The sequence below is a fragment of the Platalea leucorodia genome (genome assembly GCF_965183815.1).
Source record: "Platalea leucorodia genome assembly, chromosome: 5".
Classification (NCBI taxonomy): domain Eukaryota; kingdom Metazoa; phylum Chordata; class Aves; order Pelecaniformes; family Threskiornithidae; genus Platalea; species Platalea leucorodia.
In genome coordinates, this window is record NC_138827.1 from 19,476,552 (window position 1) to 19,504,508 (window position 27,957).

Sequence of the window (27,957 nt, forward strand, 5' to 3'; positions counted from 1 at the left end):
TTACTTCTGGATATCTGCAAAATTGATTTATTCAGCTGGTCTCCTAAACTCTCTGAAGAGTCTTTGGTTTCCTAGACAAAATGCTAGCTTACTTAGAGAAATTTTCCTGAGTTTCCCAAGTTCTCTTTGAAAAATGGAAAATTCTTAGGTCATTTTAGTTTCAAGTAGTGGAATCTCATTATTCCATGTGAAGTATTTGAATAGCTCTTTCATAACAGTTATGATATTGTTTCAAAATGATCAGTCTCAGCATTCAACCTATTTCCTATCCTTCTGATAAAATAGACTAAATAGACTCTCTAGTATCATTTTGTAAGCTGTTTTTTTGTTGGTTTTCTCCCCCCGCCTCCCTGGTCAATAAGCCTTTCTCAAATTGCATGGACATATTGTGCCAGTGGCTTCTTGGCAATGCTGAAGTTTTTTAACTGAGATTCTTTTTTCTGTATGGAATACTATTACATCCCTTTGCGAGGCAAAGAAATTTATTGAAGTTGACTGTGAAATTGGATAATCTCAGATTGCATATTCTTAGACTATATTCAGAAATGTTGGAGGAAAGCATTTTACAAAGGACAGGCTTTGTAGCAAGAAAAGCAGATAGAAAGAGAAGATGATAATGCACTGTGTAGGGAAATGGGGGATGAGAATTTGACTATACTTTATCTTACACTGTTATGTACCTTCTGTTTACTGTACATTCTGTAACCTAATCTGCCTCCTCTTATCTAGTGTCTGTATTATTTAAGCCACGTTGCTTTTGGATTTGGCATTTTATATTAATCTGTTTTACAACACTTCATTCAGAGCCATAGCACTTCAGTGATGGGTGAAATGATGTGTTATGCATCTTGAAATGATTGCATCACCTACCTTAGGCAGCTTCTTAGAGAGAGGAAAAAATATCTCTTGTCCCTGCTTGTGAAAACTAATTTGAATATTCCTATATGCAATGATTTTTTTTTTTCCTGCTTAGTTAATTGGTGACATGTCACAAGTTACAAAAACATTTTATAAAAAGAGTGAGATGTTATTTCATAAGATAAACAACTTCCTCATATTTCTTATCCACAAAGCCATTTTTTGCTTTTTCAGATATGATATCAATGCTAAGATAGAGACCTTTCATAATTAAGATTTGAACGCAGTCTATGTTGTGAAGCTATCATGAGAATAGTTTTCAGTTTATCATGCACGTGGTGTTTCTCTTTCATGACAAGCAGTTACATTTATCACATTTTTCCTTGTTACAGTTTTTTTCAGAGATTGGTTTTATATATATGTGTGTGTATATATACACACACACACACACACACACACAAAAAAAATATAATCTCTTTATATTGTATATAGTTCAGCTTCCACTTCTATGAGTAATAGTTCTCATTTTTCTTACTTCATTTAGGGCACATATGATTACAGTTAATTGTGATCTCGCACCTCCTAATAGTGGGATCACAGGATAATTCAGGTTGGAAGGCATCTGTCATGGTTTAACCCCAGCCAGCAACTAAGCACCACACAGCGGCTTGCTAACCCCCCAACGCCGGTGGGATGGGGGAGAGAATCAGAAAGGTAAAAGGGAGAAAACTCATGGGTTGAGATAAGAACAGTTTAATAATTGAAGTAAAATAAAATGGAATAGTAGTAATAATAATAATAATATAATAAGCAAGTGATACACTGTACAATTGCTCACCACCCGCCAATCAATGCCCAGCACGTCCCCGAGCAGCGATCACTGCCCCCTGGCCAGCTCCCCCAGTTTATATACTGAGCATGACATCATAGGGTATGGGATATTCCTTTGGCCAGTCATGGTCAGCTGTCCTGGCTGTGCCCCCTCCCAGCCCCCCTGTGCACATGGCAGAGCACGGGAAGCTGAAAAGTCCTTGACTAGTGTAGGCACTACTTAGCAGCAACTAAAACATCAGTGTGCTATCAACATTATTCTCATCCTAAATCCAAACACAGCACTATACCTGCAACTAAGAAGAAAATTAACTCTATCCCAGCTGAAACCAGGACAGCATCTCTGGAAGTCATCTAGCCCAATGTCTGTATATAGATTCTACATATTCTTGCAGTACACTGTTTATTTCAATATATTCTCAAGATTCATGCAATTTTTTTATTATTTGGAGATTTGGTACCTTTATAGTGTTTTCTAAAACGCTGAGTTTTTATCAAGACATAGACATCTGTTGGATTTTTTTTTTTTTTTTTTTTTTTTTTTTTTTGGTAAGCCTGAATTTAGAAATAAGACACGTTTTAGGAGTAAGCTCCACAGAAAGCACTTGTTAGTATCTGATGTTTGTGCCAGAAACTTAATTACAGTATGCTTCAGGCCACTATAGTTGAGAGATGTGAGAAACTATTCTTTTTCAAATTCTTTTCTTACCATGCTCATTTTACAGAAGCCCTAGAGGAATTTTTGTATCTCTTTCAAGAAGCAGTTGTGTGGTCGTTTGTTTTGTTTTGTTTTCTGTTAAGGTATAGGAAAATAAGTCCTATAAGGCCTCTTCCTCTGCAACAAAAATCATAACTTAAAGGTATATTGCTCTTTAATGTTTTAATAAAATTTTTGGAAGTCAGCTTTTATAAAACACTTTCTTACTGGTATTCATTTGTAGTAACAGCCAGAAATCTTATTTTGAGGAACATAAGATGCATCTAATTTGACTTGCATAGTAGATCTTAACTGTGCTTGGTGTATGTATACATGCTTCAATAAGCATAACTATCCGTCACAGAAACTTTGTGGACGTTACTGGAAAATAACCAACCTCCTTCAACTCCCCTTGTTCCCCCATAATGATAGTTTTTAAAACAGATGCTATAGCACAAGGAAGGTGGGGGAGAGTTCACCTGCAGGGTCCTGGCCCTTCTCCAAGAATACAGCAAAAGTCACAGCAGGGGGGCTGATCCGCTGCTGTGTTCCATAAGAACAGTAGCTCTCTTCCATGCTGTCCTCCTTTTGATGTGAGAACATGCTGCTTGTTATCCTGTTACATTCATCCTCTCGATATGAGAGCCCTTAGGGAACAGTAACTACTTTTCCTGGCATGAATTAACTTGTTGGTGAGGCTATACATTTATCAGTAATATTGCATGCTATCTTTTCATTCATTACATACATAAAAGTCAGGTATATGTTTCCCAAAATATGAACTTGTTTTATGCTGCTAAAAAAAAATTATCATTCTTACAGTAGTTTTGATTTTCTTTTAGGCAGGGTTTCCTGAAATGCTAATTTCTAAATAATAAAATGGAGAGGAAGTATAATTATTTTTGCTTCAAAATTAGGCAGGGAATTGAAGGTATTTGACAACTTACATTTATTATATAATTGATCATTCCTTGTCATTCCAGATCATTTTCAAAAAAAGATAATAAATAAGCAAGTTTGTTGTTGCTAAGGTGTTCTGTGGCTGTGTACAATTCATGAATACTTAAAGAAAATTTCTTTTCAGTAAAACAATATTTTGCTTCTGCATTAGTATGATCAATGTCACTAAATATTGCCATTGAAAAGTAAATCCTTTACTACTAATGTTTCGTTTCATAGCTTTGGCGAAAAGGATACCTTACGCTAGCATTGCCAGTCAAATATTGCTGTATAAACAAGCCCTGACCATATGCATACTCTTGAAAGAAATTTACTGAATGATTTTCCTTTTTCTGACTTTGGTTTCAGTACAGGAGTTAAGTAGGATCCTTAAGATTTTTCCTATAATTTGTGAATACATACAGTGGCTTCCTGGTGAATTTTGAAGTGTGTCTGACAATAGAAATACTTATGATTTTAGGGATTTTATGAGGTGGTATCTTCCATTTTAGAAAATGGATACAAGTTACTCATGTATCAGCATTTAAGGTTTTGGTGCTTAACATTCCTCTTCTCTTTCCTTACAGTTGTTGTTATGTACTGATTCATTACCATAATTAGTATTGTATTTTTCCTCTGGTTTTAAGCAAAGACACTGTTAATGGCTGAGAGTGGATGCACATGATTTTGTAATACTCTGATTTATCTTCGGAAAAGTACTAAAGCAAAAAGCTAACTACATAGTTTAATTGCATCTTAAGTAATTTCACTGGATAAAAGTGCTATAGAATAAAATATGCTCTGGTAAAAATGGTTGATCCTTACTGCATTAGCTGATAAATAAAGTGTTTATGGAACCTGGAAATATCTTTATGTGATTTTCTTTGGAGAATAGTCACAGAACTATGGAGAAACTCATAGAGTTGCTTGAAAAAGCTTCAGATGGAATAAAATTTATCCTGCTGTTATAGATGTGTGGCATTTATAAGTTGCTGTATTTAAATGCGTTTCTATTTCTCTAGTCATACGTTTGGAGAGATTTTGGAAATTAATCTGCTCTATCAGCAACTAACTTTGTATTTGTCTTAAGGAAAAAAAAGTGGGGAAATGTATATGGTTTTTTCTTTGTCTTGAAGACATAAGACTTCAAAGATGTTCTGCTAATCTGCTTCTTATGTGTACCCAAATAATAATAAATCATAAAGAGACTTGGGGAAGAGTTAAATTCTAGTTTCATAGGATGCTTTAAATCCATTTTTTTGTGTGATTGGATTTCAAACCTTAGCATTTTTTTCAGTGTAGCTCTTAATGTGCAGTTTTCTAGTTTTATAATCAAACAACCAAAGAAAAGTATGTCTTGTATCGTGGTTCTGCATGAGTAATCACCAATGATATAAAGCTTAATCAACAACACACACTAGACCTGTGCCATTCGAACAAAAAGAGTAATTTGTAGGAGTACTAGATTGTCATCCTTTATCACTGAGCTGATGCAGAGTGAAATGACATATTATCACTCTGTCTTTCAGCTACTTGTCAACATGGGAGAAGTGACCAGGCAGGGAAATTTGTTATAATTGAGGTTTTGGAGATGGGTGTGCTTTTAGTGGCTTAGTTCTCTGTCTTTGTTTTCCCGTGAATGTCAGCCTGATTTTTTTTTTTTTCTTTCTTTTTTTTTCTCTATGCCCTTCAACTTGTACTTACAGTCTTGTCACTTATTCTTCAGCACAGAATGTGAAATTGTTTGGAGCGCATCAAAAGATGCTGAAAGCATTGCTTTTATCACTAGTCTCATAACAGGCTAACAGTTTGGCTTCAAGTTAGATGGTAAAGTTTGGAAAAGTGGCAAAAGTAGAGCTCGGGCCTTCATATAGAAGTATTTAACATCCTTAATAATAGGTAGTACTGTTGGGTCAGCTGGACAAGAATTTCTGAAAATCTGACCCTTAACTCCTATACAGGAATTTCTCCTCCTATAAAATACTTGCTATGAATATCTGATATAATGCCTCTTGAAGTCATTAAAGACTTTTTAGTGAGTGCTTGCTAAATTTTTTTTAAACATGCTCTGATAAAAAGATCTATATAGATTCACATAGGTCGGGATGGCCCCTCTTTGGGATCTAGCTAAATAGTAGTAATGAGAAAGAGATGTCAAAGAATGAGAAGTAATAAGGTGATCAAGAGGCATATTAGGAAATTGTGACTGGGCCACAGTATTCTGCTTTGAATTTCAGTCTTGTATCAAAAACCTTAAGTGAATAAAAGTCTTTCTGAAGTTCATCTGTACTGTATCAATTTTAAGTCAATAGGCACAATAGTAAAAAATGGCTTTTTTTTTTTTATGCTGTCTCAGCACAGACAGAAAGCACTGAGCCTATTCTCAAATGTAGAAATGAGATGGTGTATGATTATTTCATGAGAATCCTTAAAACTTAATATATTGTAATTGTATAGTTATTTCCATGCAGACATATTTACACTTCTGGTGAGAAATCTTTTTGTCTAGCTGTCATATAATTTTTTTTTCATGAATGAATTATTTAGACTTGTTTTAATATAGTATATAGAATTAAACTGTGTTTCTGATTTTTTTTCCCCTTAATCTGAATATCAGCATCCATCTCTGATGGAAAAATTGACTTGTTCTTTGTAGTCTAGGAAATGAAAAATATCATAAAAAGCACAAAATCATCAAGGACTTTGTTAAAAATTGATAGTTGGGTAATCAATAGTTTGTTCTAAATTATTTAGCAACCTGCTACTAAAGGGCTGAATAAAATTGAGGTTACATCATTCAGAAAACTGATTTGAAATCCATAGAAATATGAATATAGTACCAGTCTAGGGTTTTTATATATAAATATGGCATTGCTCACAGAAACAGTTTTTTTTTTTTTTGTGTGTGTGTATATATAATATATATGTATTGTGTGTGTATGTATATAGAGAGAGAGTGATAAGGACCATCAAACATATTTGCATGTGTTTCTGAATACTTCTCATTCTTAAATGAATTACCATAAATAAAATGCCTAGCTTTTTGTGTATAATCTGTTTACAGCTTTCTGTAATCTGTTACATGTCTAGGGTTTCATCATTCCTAGAGCTTGTACCACTACTCTGGCATGATTTTGACCTGCCCATGTTCTCTCTTCCCTCTAACCAGTTGTGGGTTTCTTGTGTGTGATGTTATGTGCTGCACCTGTGGCACCTATGTACTTCTACCCTGATATTTTCTTAAAGAACAGTAAAAGTTGTGTGAATTCACTCTCTTGCAACACATTTTAATTATGTTTCTTATGTATAAACACTTCTGTCATACTTGGTTAACTGAATGGGCTTAGACAGAGAATTGAATTTTCAGACATGCAATTTGTCAGCTTTTTGTCAGCTGTTTAAAATTCAGTTGGCTAGAATACTTTTAATTTCCCCCCAAATACAAACTAAGGTGCTTAATGTTGCTAGGTGGAACTATGATAGCACCTGGTTTGAGTACTTGTACTTTCCAAAGACAAATGAGACAGGCACAGGTGCTGAAATGTAACAGTCAAAGGGATTAACTTAATTTCTTCTCTTATGGTTTTCATTTAGGAATGGTATGTGGAAAACTTTTACCTTGAATGTTGTTGCTGAAGTGCTGGCATTTTCTTAAAACAATAAAGTCTGTTTCTAAAGCTGAATTTTTATTTGCTTGACTTTAAATACTTGGACAACTAGTAAAATGATTATCTAATTTTATATTGGCTATTCTGTATTTCCTTGTCTAGTATCCCATCCTTATTTTTTTAATCGACTGTTGATTTAGATAGACTGTATAATTTTTCTGCCATCAATGTAGCATAGTATAGAAAAATCTAAACTAAACAATTAATGAAAAGTTTTTGTTTGAGATAATCTGTTTCCCTGATGTGTTTCTGTGGCCCTGGAAAACTAGTTTTCCTGGTACTCTGCTGTTGATGTGTTACTTAATGTGTAAGTGACTATTTTTTTTCATCTTGATGAAACAACTTAGATAAATCTTATTATTACAGATAGTATGTTTGTTTGCATTGAAATGGGCTTTCCTCTATTTTGAGAAAACAATAATATTTATTTATTCTGTTCTTTTTATCAACAGAGAAAATGAGGTGCTAAAAGTGCAACTTAAGAAGTATGTAGGAGCTGTCCAGATGCTCAGAAGAGAGGGTCAAACAGTGGAAGGTAAGGATAAAATGAAGGGTAAAAAAAAGAATCCATGCACAGGGTTTGTTTTTCTGTATGCTACCATTGAGACAGTTTATTGGAGGCATAGGTATAGTAACCCAATGATGGAAGTGACTCCTGGACTTGTATAAAAACTGACAATGAAAGAATAACCAGTGAACAGCCACGTCTCTGGTTTACAAGAATCTGCTTTTTTTTTTTCCTGATTGATCCTGGAATGGATCTCTGTAGATAACCAGCCACCCAATCCTGTGCAAACCCTGGTCCATAACCAACACTTCAGCCACACAAAACAGTCCTAGTGTAGCTGGGGACATGGTTCATGCTTCCACATGCTACCCAGTATGACATCAGCCCTCCCTCTGTTGGAAAATATCAGCATTTGAAAAGAGAACAGTTCTGTTTCTATGAGAACTGTCCCTGATGCATCTCTGACTGGGCTATTTGCTGTTGTGTGAACGGTTTTGTAATGCAGATTGATATCAAACAAAGAATGTTATGTGATGGCATACTATCAAATTACTGCTGAGTAGAAACAATCAAGAAGTCTTTGCTTTCCTTGCTGAGTCTTCGCCAAAACAAATGAAATAATTTACATGAAAGTGGGGTTAGCAAGGGATAATTATAAGCCCTATTCATCTCTTCCAACCATGGCAGAGTAATATCTCCCAATAGTGAAAATAACATATTTGATATCTTTTTCTTTTGAGAAAAATATGGAAGTAGATTTTTGTACTTATTTTTACAGAGTGTTTTCTGGTAGATGAGGTGGTTTTACTTTTTTTCAATAAGAAACTTTCCAGAAAAAGCTATCAGATGAAAATTTAATTTAAAAAATAATCTGTGAATTAATGCGATATTGGAACATAAGAATAATTATTTTGAGGAGAGAAAATTTAGTATCTCTAGATTGTACTGTTAGTGTTGTTTTGGAGATCAGTATCTGCAGACTGTTTGAAACAGACTCTGTATTAAGACCAGATGTTTCACTTTCTTTGCTAAGTTGCTCTGACTGTAATGAGCAGATTTTATATCTGAAAGATAACGAGTTAAGTTATCAGCAGTGTTACCTGTTTTTCTTCAGTGGTCAGTGGTGATAGAAGTCTCCATGACGGGATGAATTGGAGTCTTGATTCTGAATCATCTTCTGGTGGGACCTGTATTTCCACTGACTACAGAAGGTGTTCTGAGAGATGAGGTGGCTTTTCAGAAATTGGCACCACCTGTCTTTCCTTTTTTTTTTAATTGTCAATATTGTGGTCATATAAGTGACTGTATGAATGAATACTACATTAATTCTGCTCTTAAGGGCTAGTCACTATACTTATCTGCAGTTTAAAAACTTCATTCATCCTTAAAAGGATTTTTGTTAGTGAGCACACGTTTTTACTTCCGACTTTGCTGGATTGTAGTGATTCATATTAAGAATTATTCACAAAAACCATCGCTTAAGCTTCTTATAATAGCAGAAATTATCCTTCATTAGATACTGACAGTTTCCATGATGAGTGTAATTATAGGAAAAGAAAAAAAATATTCCTAGGCTAGCTATATTCTGCCATGTTAAAATTATGCAAATTAGTGAGTGATAAGAATAGAAACTGAGTAGGATGGTCAGATTTTATAGATGAAAAAGGGTGATGGAACAGTACCAACATTTCTAAAAATGAATACATGTATGCTTTATGCTCAAAGGATATTTAATTGATCCACAGTAATTTTCTGTAATATTTATCATTAGTGACGAGAATAAATTTCAGCTACATGTACTATCTGTAATAATTTTTCTTATATTATAATTTCACACATTGTATTTTTATAAAACTAAATACTGGGTTTTTTTCTTAGCTGCCATTGGAGATTTATGTGAAATTTTTAGTACTGGGCCCTCTGACTCAAAAAAGTACTTAAGCATGTAAATAATCCCTGAGAACTAGTATGTTTAGATACACTTCAAAAAAGGAGAGTGAAACAAAAAAACGTTTTTTCTTTTACAAGATTTATAGAAACTATTGCACCCATGGTTTATATACCTAACTTGCAGTGTCTCATCGTAGGCATTCATGTTTTTCAGATGTGAGCCTTCATAATGAAGAATATTTGCATTATTAGAAAGAGCTATTTGTACTTTTCAGTACATATATGATTGTGTAACCTAAAGCAAGTTATTGAATTCCAGTTGTGGTATAGCTTAAAGTGACCATAATAACTTGTCTTAAGTAATTTTGTTCTTAATTAGTTTACATGCTTACAAGGATTACAGAGTATATTTACAAGACCTGTTTTATTACTGTGTTCTGAGATTGTGACAATTTTGTGAAGAAAATAGGATGAAGAAACTTCTGTTTTCTCTGCTTTTAAGTTGAAATTCTTGTTGGTTTCTTACATATTAATTTACACACTCATAGGTTAAGGTTCCTGACTTCTAACTAGCCTTACCATGTAGACAGGGACATAGAGTTCTGATCTGTTTAGACTTGGAAAACTCCTAGCTGTCCTCTTTTGCTGTAATGTTAGGAAATTGTCTTCATCAGGGAGGCATAAACTGTTGCATACAACTAATTTCACTGCTGCCCTGTGTTATCACAATGAGTAATTTCAGTGATGATTGATCTTATTCCAAATGGTATCAAAACAAAAGTCTTAAATGTATTGTGGATTTTAGAACACTATGTGTTTGGACTTTCTGTGAAACTATTTTGAAAGAGTCAAAATAATTTGAGCTTCTGCTGTTATTTTTGTGACTATAAATAGAGAAGAATCTACATGGTTTCTGCAATAATCAGATCAGATGCTATTGAGTATGGCTTTTAAATAGTTTCCTAAAATAAATGAAACTCAGCATAATACTTTGCCTTGCAGTGACTTAAAAAAAAAAAACATCAAAAAAACACTCAGCAAATGTGATTGTAAATAAATTGCCCAAGAGTCAGAACTGTGTCAAGTTCAGAATATCATACCAGCTTTTAAAATGAGTGATCGCTGCTGTAGACTGAGCAGTTTGATACTGGTATTTAAATATTTAATAAATGACCATCCTGATTTCTCAGCCATCAGCAGGAGTTGATGCGTACCATTTTTCAAACCTGCTTAGATACAATAATATTAAATTTATGAACATGCTGATCTTAGAAGTTTCTGGCTGAAGAACTTCAAGTAAGATTTACAAGAAATAGCTCTTAAAATAGCTTTCAAAATTCACTTAAAATAATAATAATCTTCTGAATGTATATATTCTTCCTTGAAGCAAAAATAAGTTCTCAGGCTCAAGAGTATTTAGTCAGATGAATTATGGTGTCTTCTATCTACTTTACAGTGGTTGTATATATCATTTAGATTTTGAAAAATGATGAAAGCATTTGTTAAGCCTCTCTTTTATTAGGGCTTGTTTATTTGTGCTAACCAGTTTTTTTAGAAATTCATGATCTGTGAGGAAAAGTTGAATTAGACTTTATGTAACTAGGAGAAGAGGAGACTTACTTAGAATAGGCCTTAAAGTGAACATCAAATACATAAATGATAGCTAGGAACAGGAATAGAATAAACTGTACTGTTCATTCACTGTGGATAAGAAAAGAAGTAATGGGCTTAAATGGCAGGTGAGGAAAGTTTGATTAGCTATCAAGAAAACCTTTCTGAGAAGAATACTTAAATTTAAATAGATTGTGCAGGGAAGCATGAAATCTCCATTATTGGAGGTTTGTAGGAATAAATTAGACAATTAACTGTCAGGAATGAAATAACTACAGCTGATTCTGCTTTATGCAAAAACATGAAATACTAGATGAAGTATGGGATGTCCATTCTCAGCCCTATTTTCTGTAATTTCTATGATATGTAAGTAGTCTGTGCAAGTAATATGAAATGATATTTTGGAAGAGAAGTGGAAAAAATACTTAAAAGAGAAGCATAGGCTTAGTTTTCAAAGGTTTTGGATAGGAATTGCAGTTACTACCTACATATATTCGATAGCTGTAGTCACAGAACAGCCAAATGCTTTTAGTTTGCATTTTTTCCTGTTGAGAGTACCTGTCTAAATACTGCTCACAGGAAAACTCCCTGCAGCATTTGTATTTTAGTACTTGTAATGCTGTTTAATATTACATCCTATTTTGATACCTCTAATAACTGTTTCTTTTAGAGCTATTACTTCTAAACAGCTTGTCTTAGATGTTTATGCAATTTAACATTTTAATTTGAGGTATCTCTTTGTTTTCGTTCTGCCAAATGTTTGGAGCACTGATGGTGAATTTACTGTTCCAGAGCACAAGCAAGTAGAAAACAATGAGGAACTAGCCAGCTCTTATGAAAGAAAATTGATTGAGGTAAAGTTTGTACTGCACAAATTTTATGGAATCATAATTGTAACACAACATTTGAAGCTGTAAATAGTTTCTTTCCTCAGTTGTTATTTTTTCCCCATTAGTGTAAAAGACAAGTCTGATTTTTGCTTTAAAAAGAAAAAAATGAAAGATTTAATTTTCAGGCTTCTGTGGTTAAAATACAAATTTGTTCATTCAACTTCAAAGCATATTTAAAGCAATTCAGGTAATTAAAAATACTTTTCCTAACAGGGGTACACATTTATTCTTTGATATTAAAAAGAAGGTTTTAATAAATAAACAAGTTCCTTAAGGTTATAACTGATGGTGGCGAAGTTGAAAGCATCACAGACAATAGGTTTCAGGTATTGTGTAAGTTACAGTACATAATTACAGGCATTGCTGTTTTGTCAGTTGAGCTTTAAAATGAGGACATACTGAAATCTGTAGCTTTTTCTGTGCTTTCATACTGTTTTCTGATTGCCAAAAAGTTTCATTTTTGTATTGCTTTATCATGTAGCTTACTGAATACTGCAGTATGGAAACAGGTGATGGAAGCGACTAGTTCTGTTGATATGACCATGTTCGAAAAAGTTCTTAATGCAAGATTCACTTTTAAGACTAATGTAAAATTCATTAAAGAAAAAAAAAAAAGATAGATTAGGGTTTCATCCTAAATTTAAATACAGATGATTTTCCAGACAAAAGTAATGAAATTTAATATCTAATACCCATATCTCCTATTAAATATTAAATGAACATTTTTATAAAAAGTAAAACAATTCTCTATGTCTTTCTTTTGCCCAAAATACTCTGAAATTGGATACTGGTATTAACTGATTAACATGAAGATGACTAAAAATGCAGGTCGTGCATCAAAGAGATTAATACAGGTCTTCTAAAACATTCATACTCGGTTATCCTTTTCTCATAGGACCATGTGAAACTAATTCTCTCCTTAATGCATACCTTTGGTTTGGGTCTTCTGACTCCTTTCCTCTGTTCTGTACCTGTCAAAAGCATATCTTAATTAAGAACACAGGTAAAACATCTTTCAGCTTTACAAGCATCCTCTTTATTTCTACTAAGTTTGTTCTGCATGTTCAGGAATTTGTTGCTAACACTTCTGAGTTTGTGCAAGACAGTGTTAGCAGGAGCAGTGATGACACAGCAGTGGATGTAACCACTGGAAAACCTTGTTGCAAATCACATCCAGAAGCGGAAGTCTGCATCTGAGTCTCACTTACTAGTCTGTAACAATATCTTCACATACTCAGAATAGGATGTAACCCCTGTAACAATCCAGATGCATTTACCAAAAGTCATTACTCCTTTTTCTCTCCAGAAATGAAAGATGTGAAGTCTTATTTTCAAAGATTAGACTGTGTTGTGTTCCAGACTGAGAACTAGGATAGAAATCACTCTTGAATGCTGTTCTGGCAGTTCCATTCAACTAGAATTGGGTCTGAAAAATGTTCAGACTTAAGCAGTTTTAGTAACTGTTATTTTGTGCCTAGTAGACTATTTCAACTGAAGACAAAGATTCCCTTGAATTTCTTGGTAGCTGATCAGGATATTGAAGTCTCCCCACAGAGAAATGACTAGCTGTCAAGAGAATAAAAAGAATTGTTCTGCTGAGTAATTAGAGAATTTTTTTCTTTTTTTTCCATTGGAAATGATTTTGTTCGTAATAATATATTGAAGAATTTTTCCGTTTCTTATCATATTTGTAAAAAAGTTTGTATTTATCAAAGTTCTTTAATTATGATCTGTAAATTAGTTGATTTAACCAAGTGGATAAAGAAATGTTGCAATTAAAAATTCTGAAGGAGCAAAGAATCTTAAAGAAACTTTTTATTGAATGTTATGCCTAAAACAGTGTTAGAGAAATTTTTGTAAAAATTCTGCATAATTTTTTTAATGGTGGCTTTCCTTAGAAATAGTAGTGAAACAGTTACCACAATTTCTTCTAAACCCCCAATTTGAAGCTTGTTGGGATACTGATAGGTCTTTGGATACCTCTAGCAATTCCCATATGGTTTCCAATGTCATATAGAATCATAGAATCGTTAAGGTTGGAAAAGACCCTTAAGATCATCGAGTCCAACCGTTAACCTAGCACTGCCAAGTCCACCACTAAACCATGTCCTCAAGCACCACGTCTACCCTTCTTTTAAATACCTCCAGGGATGGAGACTCAACCACTTCCCTGGGCAGCCTGTTCCAGTGCCTGACTACCCTTTTAGTGAAGAAGTTTTTCCTAATATCCAACCTAAACTTCCCCTGGCGCAGCTTGAGGCTGTTTCCTCTTGTCAATATGCTTTGGGACTAGAATGCTATTTTGTTTTAGAAGAGAAAGTAGGTCAATTTATACAACTCTCAAGCCATGAATAATAAAGTGTGTTTAAAATCATCGTAAGATATGTTTTGGGCCATTGCTATGCATTGTTAGCATAAGCTTGCTGTGCGTAAGGTAAAAATATATTTCATTTGCTTTGTCCTGCTTACATAAGGTTTGTCAGAATAACAATACCAGAAGTTTTCTTGTGTTACACACTGAGGGAGGGACGAACTCTTCATAGTTTGTATTGCAACTAAGCTCAAAATAAAGAATTACTAACATGTCAGACCTGATATTCCTAAGGATTTAAAATGAAGCAAACCAAACAAAAAACCTAAAACAATTGGGCTATTTGTACATCTTTAAAAGACCTGTGGTCAGATTGTTTTCTGTAACATTGTTTCCAATTGGTCTATTCTTTCTCTTTGTGGCTGTAGACCAGTAATGAACTAGTAAGCATACCTAATTAGAGAGAACGTGACTTCAACTTTCTTCACAGTTTCAGCCTTTGATAATTTTGTACTGTATTTAAGAGTGATTTTATTGGTGGACTTTAACCTGCATTTCATCAAAGTTAAATCATAGGTTATGCTCGTGATGTACTAAGTTGTCTTATGAGAGAGCTCTGTTGAAGACTCAATAAATTACATTGAATTTTCAGTTTCTTGGCGTAGACTGTTCCTGTTGGACTAGGGAATGAGGATACTAGCTCCTCTGCTGGAATGACAGGCTTTTGATGTACTGAAACTTGTATCACAATATATTAATCCCTTATTGTTCTGCAGAAACACTTATTCTACAGGAATGTTGGAGACAAACCAAACAGTTAAAAAAAAAATCCTTTCCAACTCTCTAAGGCTTTCTTTGTAGAAGCCTGTACAAGAAACATTTCCATGAGTCGGAATTTTTCTATGTAAATTAACTACAAATTGCTCAGTTTTTAAAGTAAAGTTACATAGAAACCTGCAGTTTTCCTTTTAATGAACTTGAAAATACTCTTGTACCTTTTCCTAAAGCTCATAGACTTAACTTTCTATGTGGTAGGTCTACTTTTGTATTTTTATGCCTGACAAATTGACCTCTGAGCATTTGGTATGTGAGGCTGGGAAACTGTTTTTCTGACATGGAAGGTGCATATGCCGATCACGTGAACTCAAGATGTGAATCACTTTGTTCAAATAAGTACACTCAGTAGATTAGAGTTGAGAGTTTATTTCTGAATATTAGATATTCGTGAGATCTGACATCTGTCAAAAAGGTTAAGTTTAATGTTTTTTAAATTCCTGACAAATTATGCAGCTCTTCTGAAAAGCTGAATTGTTTCAAACATTTGAAACAGTATCTAGAAAGGTAATTTTGGATTTTAAGCCAAGCTTTCACCATTCTGGAGAGTTTCACTTCATGAATTTTCATGCTTTCTGTTCCTTTTTGTTGAACAAGTAATTCATCGGCCAGTTGCATCCTGAGGCCTCAAAAACATGCTACTGATTATTTTTACTCAAACTGCCTTATAGATTTTTAATATTAATCTCCTCAATTTAATTTCAAAGTGCTCAAATGACTTCAAGCTGTACTGGGTTTTTTGTTTGTTTGATTTGGTTTGGGGTTTTATTGAGCCAGCAATTACACAAAAAGAACAAATTATGGCAAGTTTTGGTGTAGTTGGGTAGGTGCCTTTTTTAAACACTTTTAAACATTTGACCTGTCAATGATTTTTTTTTTTTTTTTAATGGAGTAATGAAATATCTTAAATTAGTAAATTGGTCAGCACTTTTCTGTGGAATCACAAGCCCTTCTGTAGCTTTTGTCAGTTAAACTATTACTGAAATACAGTGAGAGGTAATTTGATCTGACCAGTGCACTTTGGCACAAGGGTAGACTTTTTTGCGGTTCTTAAAAGAATTTGTCTTATTTCACAAGAATTGTGAAATATGCTTTTATATATGTGTATATTTATTTTCTCAGTAAGAATTTATGTCCAAATAAAAAAAAAGGAATTTAGATAAGCTGTTCACTCTCAAGGGTGCGCAATGCACAGTTTAAGCTACTAAGTCCAATAGTACTAGAAGTGAACTAGCAAGAACTATTTTTTGTGCAACTCTTGTAATATAATGTATAGTTCTCTGAATGATGTGTATAGCATCTCTCTCATTGACAGACTAGTCCTGCCTCAGTAAGATGAACAGTTTTCTTTTCTGAGGCAAGAATGATGCACCCATGAATCACCATGCACTTAATCAGTGATCCATTTGTTAGTGTGCACACTGGTCAGGTTTTTTTATTTTCTTTACAAATAAACTTATTTCTGAGTCACTGCTGTTTATATTCAGTTAATGGTAAATAACTGTGGTAAGTGTTAAGCTGTCTTTTCTGCAAGTTCTTCAAGGAAAAAACAGTGTAGCATTTATGGTGAACTATGGCTATTTCTTATCTTACTGTATTTTAACTGTTACAGGTAACTGTTATCAAGGCAAGATTTCAGGAAGAGCTAGTATCTTTTATTATATCAAGTCACGTACTTGGGGAAAACACAGATAAAGTTCTTCAGGTTAAACATATGCTATGGTTTATGTTGCATCTTTGATGGATATATCAATTTAAGCAGCCAATCTATTGCTTGAATTCTGCTTCTATATCACAGGGCACCTACCCCACAGTTGTAATGGAACAGTAGTTTCTATGTCCATGGTGCAAACTGGTTTGGGAACCTGGGTTGGCTTAAAAAATATTTTCGAGGTATTTTCATTCATCTGATTGACAGTCCTGCACATAGTGTAGATGGAAATGAATGAACGTGAAGAGCAGCAGTATTTTGTGATCACTGCTGAAGATTTCCTTATTGTAAAACCCTGGACACAGGAAACACCAAGGTGCATCTACAGGATGGCAACAACTGCTGCATATGTTACCTAACTATGTTAATCTATCATGATTTAAAGGAAAAAAGGAAGTTTAGCAGCTTAGGAACAGAGAGTTACTAGCAAAAGCATAAGTGACAGCAAATTAGTATCTGTGGAATAGTGAAACCACAGATTAATGTGACTTTAAGCAGTCCTCTCCCAGGAGGGACTACTGGGGCCCAAAAGGTGTGACTGATGGTGTGGGAAGTCTTTTTATTGTTGCAGTCCAAACATGCCATATGGGGGCTAACAATGAGAAAACTGTGATGAGTGAGAAAAGGAACACTTCTGTTATGCTTTTGTGGTTTCACAGTCATTAATGAATACTGGATCTGTACACTGTCAAGTCAGCTGAGCTCACCAGTTGGTTTGGATTACGTATGGAGCTACACAAATGCAATTGTGGTTAAAATATAAAATATAAAACTTGTGCCAGTCTGTGTTTTTGTTGGATCTGTGCAAGTTATGGGAGGACAGTTCTGGTGTAGTGTAAAGCCTGCTAGGTAAAAATTAGTCTGTCAAGATTTTTTTTTAGAAAAAATCTGAATCATCAAAGTGATTTACACTAGATAATGTTTTGTGGCATGTGAAATCATGAGTCCATGATTTTTAGTATCCAATAATAACATTAATTTAGTTCCAAGTCTTGTTTTCTTGGAGGTGGGCTATGGAATGTTTATGAAAAGTGGTCTCCTGATAGTAACCGTGTCTCTGTACTTCATTGCTTATGTCAGATTATCCTTATGAATGCTGGTTGTACATTCAAAGTATTTTGTGTTAGCTCATGAAGATAAGCCTAGTAAAGGGATAATGAGTTGCAATTCAGAGTAGCTATCTCAGCACAGCAGATGAGGTGAAACCTTCCTCCAGGTGTGAAATGAGAAGTTAAAAGGATCTAGGGAAAGATAATAATGGTGGTGTTCAGAGATTTGTTTAGATCTTTCTTGTTTAGATCTTTCATCTTGGGCTTTGGCTTTTGCTATGAGGGTACCTAGAAGGATGCAGCAGCTAGAGACATGCTAATTTTTATCCCTCTTATTAACACTTATTTTATTCCTCTTATTAAACTCATTATCCTGTGTATCTGATTTTGCTTTTGCTGGTTACTTTCATTTTCCCTGGCCAGGCACAGGTCTTGCCAGAGCGCTGTTTTTCCTGTTCGATGTGTTAGTGCCCTTTTGTATGTCAGGATTAATCTCTGTAAACACTGGTAGTACTGTACACAATTGACAAAGACTGTGAAATATTGCAGGCATTAATATGTAGTTCATCTAATGTGCACAGTTCCCAATGTATTTTGAGTTGATAGCTACAGCTTATTTTCTTCTTGTTGCTTTTGAAGAACTGTGACTTGTCCTTACCTTATGTACCTATAGTAAACAAACAAAACCCCACACCACAAAACAAAATAAAAAAACCCCTAAACCCAACCCTATTCCTCAATGGATCTTTCAGTCTGCCTTGAACTAAATAACTTGCTTGCAGGTGGAAATGTCAAGAATACAAAATGGAAGTTTTGAAAAAGAAAGCAATGACTAAGCATTTTATGGCTATATCAATAGATTTGTCTGAACTGTCTGCCATTTTGAATTTTACTGTTTTTTCACTTGTAGATAAACAAAATTATTGATATTTAGTAGGATATTTCCTCTTTTTTGAAGACCTTTGGCTTTATTTCTGTTAGGGAAAAACGTAGAAAAATGTTAATTTTTGAAAAAAGGCATCTTCTCATGGGAAAAATACACCCTTGCATCCACGGAGAGCAAAAGGAAGCAACTTCCAGTTCAATCTAGAGTTTCTTAGGAAATGCGTTGTTTTGCATTTTGTGACAATTGGGGGGGGGGGGGGGAGAGGAAGCCTATACCTTATAAAAAGTCATTAATTCAGATGTGGCTTGTGCAAAAGCTTTTATGAATTTTAGCTGCAAATTATATTAAAAAATCTGAGTTCCACTAAAACACCCTTTTAAAAAACCTTATTGATTTTTCTGGTTGCACATGTCCTTCTAAGACAGATGATTGTATTATTCATATGCCTAGTGAAACTTTCCTAGCATGTTTTAACAGCTTAGTCCTTTGCTGTGGAACATTAAGTGGTGTTTACATTTGTCATTTTTCTGGAGACGGCTCTTAAATGTGGTCATACTGGACAGTATAGCTGCAGTGCTGTCAGGCAGCAGGAGTAGACTTAGATTTTCTTTTGACAACAGGTTTTTAGAGTTCTGTTAGTGTGGAGTCTAAATATGCTAGCATCACTACCCCTTTGTGATAAGGATTGGGCTCTTGCAAGCATGCTTTCTAATATGACCAGGACCAAATCTAAATGATCATCTGACCAAGGGAAACTTAGCTCATTTGTACTTTAATTTTCTGTTTTAAACATATTGTCATGGAGAAAAACAACTGTGAAGATGATTAAAGTCCCAGTAGGGAAAATTATTGCTTAAGCTTCAGTGTGGAATGAATAAAGGAAGATGCACTGACATAAAATATAACTGAAAGGATATAATTATAACAAGACCTCTTTATTGTTTTTAACAGACCTTGATGCAGGAAAAATTAGAGGAACCTAAATTAGTATTGCTGTTCAGAAGTATATCTCATTGCTCCTTTTGGTTTTCTATGATGACAATAACATTTTTCTTTGACAAGAAAAAGTACTGAAGTAACTTAATTACTAATAAAAGTGATTTTCACAGGTAACATACCTGCCAATTTGTCCTTTTGATAATATATAACAAGTGATTTGCTGTTTTATTTGCTGTTAAATTTTCTTATTATTTAACTTTGCTAGGGACACTTATAAGTTTTTGTATTACTTCCAGTGTTTTGAGAGAGCTGTTGAATTTACATATTAATTGAGTCTGCAAGTAGAAAGTTATTTGAAGGACATCCAAATTAGAGGGAGAGAAAACAGTCAGTTATTAAATCAGATAGTTTGGATTTTGTTCTTCTGATAGAGACAGGCACTGAAAAATCAAACATTATTTCAAATATGTAAACTACGGAGTTTTGCGTCCATTCATAAATTTGTATATTGCTTTTGATAACCAATCAACCAGCTATCAGCACTACAGTTTTTCTCTGTGCATTTGCAACTAGTAGCATACTGCATCTTTTTGTATGCGAAATACAAGGGAGTTCTGCCTCTCAGTCCAGGCTCTCTGTAATTAACAATGACCTGCTAAGATTAACCTGAATCAGAGAGGGACTTATGATATTCTTAAATATTACACCACTCACTTTGAATTGGAATGAGTGGTTAAGCTAGTATGGAAAATAATTTATCCAGAGTTAATGACATTATATTATTACTTTATCTAGTAAAGTTGGCAATTTTGTTTGGTGCATAAATGTTTGTAATTTATGAAGCAAAACTGCCTGCTAAGTGGCACCTACTACGTTAGTCATAACGCAGAAGTTCATATGGATTTAGGTATCTTTTGTTTTCACAAAATGAGCTTACTCATTACTAACAAGTGTTTGAAGTCAAAGAACCTTTTTTATCAAGAGTGATGATGAATGAAAAATTGAGATATGAGTACACAGTGTCATTAATTGATAACATGGAATTCCTAATGTTTTGATTTTTATCAGGAGGAGCCAGAAAAGAGTCTAATTAGGAGGCTGGGAAGTTTGTTTTTCTAGTGGGACTAAGTGCAACAGAAATGCTTGACAAGAACAAAACCAAAAGCGGTAAATTAAAGCTGCTTTAGTACACTATAAATAATAATGAAAAAAATTGATTGTTGAAAGTATATTAATACTATGTTAAACATTTGCACTTCAGAAAGTGAGGAGTGAAACTAAATGGTAACTCAGACATGTTGCAAGCTTTTTGTATTGTGATGTGTAAGATAAAGCATCAATATTAATCTAAAACCGCTTACATAATCAGGCAAACAAATAAAAATATTTGCCTATTTGGATTTAAATAATCACTCTGTGAAATCTTTAGCTTTTGTACTTCCTGATAGTCCCATTACAAGGAAAGTTTGTTGTTAGTTCAATTACTGTTACTGTTTTTTAGCTTGTAATTTGCTGACCATTTCAGAATAGTTTGTAAATTCAGAATTAATGATATCAGTCTAGACAAATCATATCTGGGCTTAGTTTAGCTCTTTTTTGCGTATATGCCACACTGATGGATTACTGGATTTGAAGGACTCGCTCTAATATAAAAAGAAATTGGAAAAGAATACTTGAAGTTCAACTCAGGTATAATTTTTATTTTTTATTTTTAAGCAATGATGTCAGCTCCTGGCTTGTCAAATTGAAGCTGTTTTTTCTGTTTGCTTTGATTATGTGAAGGATACAGGTTGTCTGGAACAAAGCACTAAATGAAAAGCAAGCACTAAACTAAACAAATTGAATTAAACTGCTTTATCTTGGGGAACTTCCCTGGGGAGAGGGAAAAGGCAGAGTGGTAATTCAAGAAAAGGAAAACATGAAATTCATAGGTAGTAGTGAACTGCCTCCAGAAGGGAAACTATGAACGCTTAAGAGATTTGGCAATAGTCCAAGTCCCCGTGCTATCGTTGAAGGTAGTGGATTGATATTCATCTTACTCAGCTGTGCTTTCATAATGTTACCCCATTGCCTCTACTATTCTCCTAGCTTTGGATGGCTATATGAGGAGGCATTTCAAGAGTTGTCATAACCTGAAAAACGTTTAACAGTATTGTTGTGGTAGCCTGCTATGCCCGCTAGAGCGGCCAACCAGTCACTGCTTCTGTTTTCAGCTAACTACTCCTCTTAAAATTGTAACTTTTCTTGCTCTGCCCTGGGACTGCTTGTCTGGTGCTCCACCTCTGATAGTGGCCCTCATCAGTATTCCTTTTCTTTAATACAGAAGTCATATAGGGAGCTTCACTTGGAAACTTCTAACAGTGGGGTTTTCTGAAGAGTCTTTTCTGAAAATAATGCTACAAACCCTCTTTGGCTCAAATTTCTTTGCTTGAAGGCTACAAGTTGCATTATCAGTTCAAGACAACTCCCTTGCCAGGTATATTATGTACTGACAGGTCATGCAATATAATTGAAACTTTCATTCAGTCTTATAGGATAATGGTTCAGGTAGGAGTAGCTAAAAATCTTGCTGAATACAGATTTTAAGTCTCTTTTAGCCTTGCTCCCTGTTTCTTCTAGTTTCCCCATCACATTCTCTTGAGGATAACACGTTCCTTCTACTACTTAGACTTTTGGTGTTTGGGAACTCTTATCCTTTTGGAGTTCTTCCCCCTTAAGCTGTAGGTTTACGCTTCTGTGTAAGAAAAATTCAAGAGCTCAATATCATCTTTAACCTTGATTTTAGTTTTATTGTTTCTTGCTTCTCTTGGCAGGGAACCAACTTAAACACAGTTTGCTCTGTAAATTGGTATACTTTTCATCCTTGTCATTCATCTAGCCCTGTTCACTTTCATAAACATCCTGCATCAATTGGTACTTTCTTGACACTTTGACTCAAAAATGGAGAGCACAGACACAGCCAGACTTTGTGTCCAAAGAGGCCACGCTTGAGGCCACACTACTTACCTATGCACAACAACTTGTGCCAGAGCATAACTGTGGTACTTATGCTCCTTTGACCCCTGAAAGATGTGCCTGGGAAGAGTGGACTTCTAGCTCCAATCCTATTAAAACTCAAAGTAGGAGTGCAGAATGTATTACTTATGAATTATTGACAAAGTTTAATGCAGTTTGTGCATTTTGCATTATTCCCAGTTCAAAATATTGTGATTAGTTTGCAAATGTTGAGTGCTGTATTCATCAGAGAATTAAACTGAGAACAAAAGTTAATAGGTGTTTTATTAGAATCAGTTGCCATAGGATCTCCCCTGATAGGAATAAAATTGGATATAGAGTTGTATTTTGTCCCATTGAATTCAATATCAAAACCTACATTTCAAGGCATGAGTCAGAATTTTTATAACAGTTACTGTTCTTAATGATCAGTTCAAACTAATGCATTAGCAATGAGATACACTGCTTGGGGAGTATAGTAAAATAAAAAATATAAATAAAAGTTGATATACATGTAAGAAATCACATAGTGTGGAGTTTTTTTTTCAGTTTAGAACACAATTATCTCTTGGCTTTGTTTTTCAGGTAGTTGAAATGCATGGGGATCTGAGTGAATTCAATGAGAGGCTGCACCGTGCTCTGATGGCTAAAGAAGCTTTTGTGTCCCAGATGAGACAAGAACTAATTGATTTGAGAGGGCCAGTAAGTGTTTGTTTATTACAATGTAGAATACCACTCTAGAATGAGCTCAAAACCATTACTCAGATAAAATAAAATATATATTAGCTTATAAGAAATAACAGCTAATAACACATCTGTCAAGAACACTTTACTTGGTATTTTTTATAGTGTTTGATTCTCTTTAGTAGAATTGAATGTAAAATAGATATATTCAGACAATAAAATGGTTTTCTACCAACTATTGCTTCACTTTGGCTTTTTGTGTTAAAAGAAAAGATTGGGTTGAAATTTGAAAATGAACAGGGAGGAAACAGGAGGAGTCAAGAATGTTCCTAATAGTTGTCCATCTTTTGAGGGAGGCAAATTTGATAGTTTTTGTTCATATGATTATGTGGTATTGCTCCTTACATTTTTGTTTGCACTGAAAGCATTCATGCCTGTTTTATCATAACATTTATGTAAAGTGGCTGATGACAGTTCTGTGTGCATTAGTGAAGCAGGATTTCACCTATAATTTTCAGCCTTTTAGATGGAAACAATCACACTATTGTGTTAAGAAATGACCAATGGTAATCACATGCATATTATAGCTGTACTTTCTTACTTGGAGATTTTGGGCATGATGTCCTTGTTAAGAGATTTTGGTTTTAACCATGTATCTCCATATCCTAATCCAGTAGTTAGATGGTGATACTATATTTTAATGTATCAGATACCAAGAGAAACCTTGTTCCTAAAACTTTTTAAGAAGTGGCAGTGGTATTATATTTTTAAGGGCTAGATAAATGCTAGTTGTTATGAGTTGCTGTTGTCCAAAATGAAACTGTGGATTTAAACAGTCTGAAACACTTTTGCATTATCCTAAGAAGTGGATACATTTTAATTCTATACTAGTAAACAAAACTCTGTGCTGATAGCCTATATGTTACTTAGCAGACTTTAATTAGAACTTTCGAAGTTGGTAAAGTGTGCAACTGCCAGAAATTGTGGGATATGAATATTTGATCCCCCTTTGACTTGTTTGAAAATATCAGCCAAGTTCTTGACATTTTGTTATTAAAATAGTATATAATTTAGTTTGTTTTAAATATAGCTTCCATGATTCTTCACTGTCTTCTCCTTTCCTTTTAGTGCTGATAATCAATTTTAATGGCTGTAATTTGTAAATAAATTGTTCACAATGATCTTTCCAAATTTCTAGTTATTGGGTTTCAGAACTTCTGCAACAGAGGAATATTAAAACAAAAAGTATGTGCTTTCAAGGGTATGAGGAATGTAATGTATGTAATGTCTCCATCACTGTGTTTTTCATTACAATGAACAACACTTCAATCACCACCCCAAAATCAGTAATCAATCTGTTTCAACATAGATGTGCAAGCACTGGAACTCATTAATGTTATCCTTTTTCTTATTTTCAAAGCCCACACTCTGTTTTTGAGGTTTTTATGCAACGCTTTTACTGAAGTTAATAAAAATAACTGTATATATCCAGTGTTAGGATTTGCCACTTCAGATATAGGCAGAGATGGTGCAGGTTGTAGGCAAGATAGAAGAATGCCTGTTCTCTGGCATAAGAGCCCTGGAAAGCCAGACTGTGTGCTGCTACTCAAGGGTGGACTGGAGCGTGAACAGACAACAACTGATGGTGGTAATTGAAAGAGAAGTCATACTGGCCCTTCCCACCTCATTCCTCCAAAAAAGGGCAGCAGAGGTGTTCAGGACTCCATATATATGCCCTGTATATATGCCCTGGAGCTGTCTTGGCTCTGCACAATTCTTTTCCTCTTTTCCTTTCTCTGGCAGGAAAGGCTTACTATTTGTTGAGCCATATCCCTTTTATCTTGGGAAAGGAAAATTCAGTTTTTTCTTGTATATTGGCAGGTCTTGAGCTGGTCTGTCAAAACATCTGGGAAGTAGATTTTCTTTAGTCCCCTTTGAAATTTTATATTGCTTTGCAATAAATAAATATATATTGCTTTACAATAAGCAATAATATATATTTAAGTTTCTTAGGCAGCAAATATTCTGAAAAACAGTAATATGCATGCAACATACATTATAGAGATACACTGAACCAATATTTAACTAATGTAGAAGCTGTCTATGGAAGTTCACAACTAGCTGTTTTTCGTCATCAAAACACACTAACTATTCTGGGTTATGCATTAGATTTTACAGTATTTAAAGGCAAGAAGATATCCTTTTATGTTTAACTAGCTTTAAAGTAAAGTAAAAAGCTATTGCTGTTTCAGTTCTAAATGCTCTTTCAATCTTGTTTTCTCATAACTGCTACTTCTTTTGATTCTGCATGTGTTAGTCCATCATTGCCATCTTTATGAACTTTTGTAGCTATATAATGTTTTGTAAGAACACAGCTAAAATAAAATGATCATGTGTCTCTTAATGGAATGTTGGTTGTAAAAGAAAGTGATTGCTAGGTTTCATATGCTTCATCTCTTCCCATAAATTGTTTATATACACAATGTATTTTGTTTTAGCATACTATCTTTATAAAGGCCTAATAATGATCCTTTTTTTCTTTTTTTTTCTGGGTTTTCTATACCTTTTGAAATTACATGCTTTTACAAACCCCAATTTGTTTCTTTATAAAACTACAGCAAATTCTAACATGAAGAACTCGCAAGGGTGATATGTTCATAATCCTGTTGTACAGTTGTTTATTTTTCTTTTATTGTTTCTCAGTAATAGTTTTTATTGGCATTTAAAAAATTGAATGTTGAATTGTAATTTCCTTATAATATTATGCTTTCTTAATAGAAAGCATAATTACCAGTGTGTGGGAATTATTTCTGTTTTGTAAATATAGGTCCCTGGAGATTTGAGTCAAACATCTGAAGATCAGAGTTTGTCAGATTTTGAAATGTAAGTTTGATAATACACATATTTTTCTCTTCATACTGTCTTTATGGGAAAGAAGAATAAGCAAACAGATTCAACAATTTGCTTTTCCTATATTATTTCCAATAACTGAATTCTCAGCTGTGGTGTTCATTGTTTAAAAGTATGGAGAGCTGCCCAATCCATGCCCTAGTGTAATTTTTAATAATGTGGAATGCAAGGAGTTTAGATTTATGAGGATTCTCTTGGAGTGCTCTTTCAGTGCACTAGGTCTTGGTATTCTAATAAAGTACCAAAAAGTTACTGTTTTCTGTTGCTTTGGGTTTGATAGATACTAGATGCTATTCATAATGTGATGGACTCTCTCATTTTTACAGAATAACTCCTAATCAATGCATACAAATAGAATTACAAAAAACCCCCACAAACAACCCAGTTGGTCATCCCAGATCATTCCAGAGTGTTGTGATTTGGAGTTTTCCCTTTATTAGTCAGACTAATGAATCTAGCTTTTTGTGGATGAGGCGGTGAAAATGTAGCTGATGTCTTTGAATCATAGAAATTTGGAGAGGAATTACAAAGAGTCGATGGAAATGGCTTGTCCATAATTGTGCAGTGCTCTTCTGTTATTTAATGAGCTCAGTTTTTTGCTGAGTTTTGTGGACCAAAATATTGAGTTTGTTGAAATGAATAGTTTTTGTTTCATGTGTATAATCAAATGTTGTCAAATGCACTCTAAAAAAACCAAAACCCAAAAAACCTGCAAAGGCAATTGTTGCAGTACTCTTTTTCAGTTATGTTAATTTTAGGGAACACTTTTAGATACAGCAGGTATCAGGTTCAGGCAGAACTACAATTCTTCTGATACTCCATTTGCAATGTTAAGTTGCTTTGTTGATCACTTGGATCATTATCTAAATCACTGGAGGTAGTTGCTTTGCAATTCTTATACACAAATATGATTTCATATTTTAAGTTCTTCACTGTCCTCCTCAGATCAAATCGTGCTCTTATTAATGTTTGGATTCCCTCAGTCTTTCTGCATGGAAAAGCTGCTAATGCATTCCATTTTTATCAGGTAAGTGATACCTCTTAACACAGATTCTGGGTAAAAGTTTCTGACTAAAATGGCACATTTTAATAATTTAAAGATCTCAGTATAATTTCATTAGAGATCAGTTAATAAACAGCAGCTGTAACTTCATATATATTCATCCATAGGATTGTGTTGATTATCCAAATAGCATATTCTGATGGTTGGCTTTTAATAGTTTAATACCTTGAAAGCATGCTAATAAGATAACTACATTGGCCAGGGAGTACAACAATTCAATATTAATCAGTAATGCCTTCTTCACTATGCATGTACATATTCTCTTTCAATTTTGAGGATATCAATGAGCAGAAATGTTGCTTGACAGACAGATGTGGCTTACTGTAGTAGCTCATTCAAAACCATTTTCAATGGTGCAACAAGCCTTCAGTATGTGTCATTGGATGTGTTTATAGTGTGACTGCTTCAGCTGGGTCTGAATTTAGGGGTTTGTGCTCTAGCCTGCCTTGTAGTTGAAGCATTGCAGTCCTATACTGTTCATTGGTTCCTGGATTCTCAGTTTCAGAAAAATTATACCCTCCATGGACAGAATGGGCTTTAATATGCTGTGCCAGGCTGTTTGTATTTCTTCATTTGTGGATTATTAGCAGCTGCAAAATTTTTCCACTTTTGTTTCAGCCATGTGTACTTAGCTCTGAACAAGATTTCTGAAGCTTTTTAACATTCCTCTCCCTCTGAGTGATG

General features: G+C 34.2%; 1 pseudogene across 1 annotated transcript in view; it reads left to right on the forward strand.

The window, feature by feature from the left end:
- Positions 1–27,957, forward strand: part of LOC309591649 (sorting nexin-29-like) — a 129,986-nt pseudogene that overhangs the window by 35,599 nt on the left and 66,430 nt on the right. The window contains exons 12-16 of the transcript in view: positions 7,446–7,528; positions 11,750–11,856; positions 23,202–23,318; positions 26,128–26,183; positions 27,156–27,237. The product of the transcript in view is annotated as a sorting nexin-29-like (transcript). The remainder of the gene's footprint in view (positions 1–7,445; positions 7,529–11,749; positions 11,857–23,201; positions 23,319–26,127; positions 26,184–27,155; positions 27,238–27,957) is intronic.